Here is a 1,321-nt window from a genome sequence, read left to right as displayed (position 1 = left end):
AGCTCTATTACAAATTAATAATACATATTCAGATATTCTATTTGTGAAAGTAATATATGGGGTCATGGAGGGTGAGAGATATTAGTAGTTTAAAACCCTATTACATGCCTAAAATTAAAAAATAAATAAATTCAACATCCCGTGGGCTACCTACCCTACTAGGAGAAATTCCATATTTTAGTTTCTGCCTTTTACTTTTTCCAATTCTAGTGTTAAATTTGTGCACGAAATTTGATACAAAGAAAAAAGTCCTTATAAAATGTAAGAGAAAAATCCTTACACGGTCTTATTGATATACATGTATACATATTCACGTTTGTAATGTGTGTGGTGATATTAGGTTAGTATCTCGATCAAAAGTTAGTGCATTCCAAACCCAGTCCCTGGAAAAAGCTGACACGTATCAAGAAGTAGGGTTTTTAGTTGTCAGTTAACATCTTCCACTGAATTGCCTAAATATTACAGTAGCTGACTATATTGGCAGCAAACAAACCAACAGCCTAATTTCATCTTTATTATTCTTCATAGCAAAAAATGTTTTATTAACTAGCTAGCCCCTATTATTTTTTTTAATAGTGAGAAATACTATGTTTATAACATTTTTTTAATAATAAATGTTAAGTGGTAGGTTGTTATTAGTTGTTATGGATAGAAAAAAAAAAGTATTTAAGTTTTGGATTCAAATTAGAATAAATACCCTTTCTCAAAAAAAAAAAAAAAGAATAAATACCAACTTATTACCTATGATTTGATATGAACATATTATAGACACAAGATCTCTTTTTTTTCATTTAAAAAGAAAAAGAATAAGGAAGAAGTTCTTTTGATACGATACCCAAGGCTGGTGCAATGTATTTGGGACCTAAAGCGACAATTTACTAGGATCTTTTTTATATTTGAATATTCATTAAATCATATTATTTAACTTTTGGTGTTAATTTTTTCTTTACTTATTATTATTATTATTTTTTTTTTTTGCCTTTTGAGATGCAAAATAATTAATTTAGTTTTTGCATTCAAATTCTACTAACATTTTATTTTTTATTTATAATATAACTATTCTACTCATGTATTTCTACTTTTTTCTTATTTTTTCAGAACACAAGTATAATTTAGCACTCTTTCAACAACAACAAAAACTAAATAAGCTGATATCAAACACACATCATATTATGTGTATTAAGTTAAATTACAAGGAAAAAAAATAGTAAAGTAAAATACTAAATGTCACGTGGGAGGCTATGCTAATATGATGTGAATAGTTGATGTGATATCTCATACTAACTACAAAGAGGGAAAAGTACTCAAGGAAAAAAAAAAA

Source organism: Quercus lobata, chromosome 9 (assembly GCF_001633185.2).
Source record: "Quercus lobata isolate SW786 chromosome 9, ValleyOak3.0 Primary Assembly, whole genome shotgun sequence".
Lineage (NCBI taxonomy): Eukaryota > Viridiplantae > Streptophyta > Magnoliopsida > Fagales > Fagaceae > Quercus > Quercus lobata.
The sequence above is the reverse complement of the archived record's forward strand: the minus strand, read 5'-3'. Positions refer to the sequence as shown.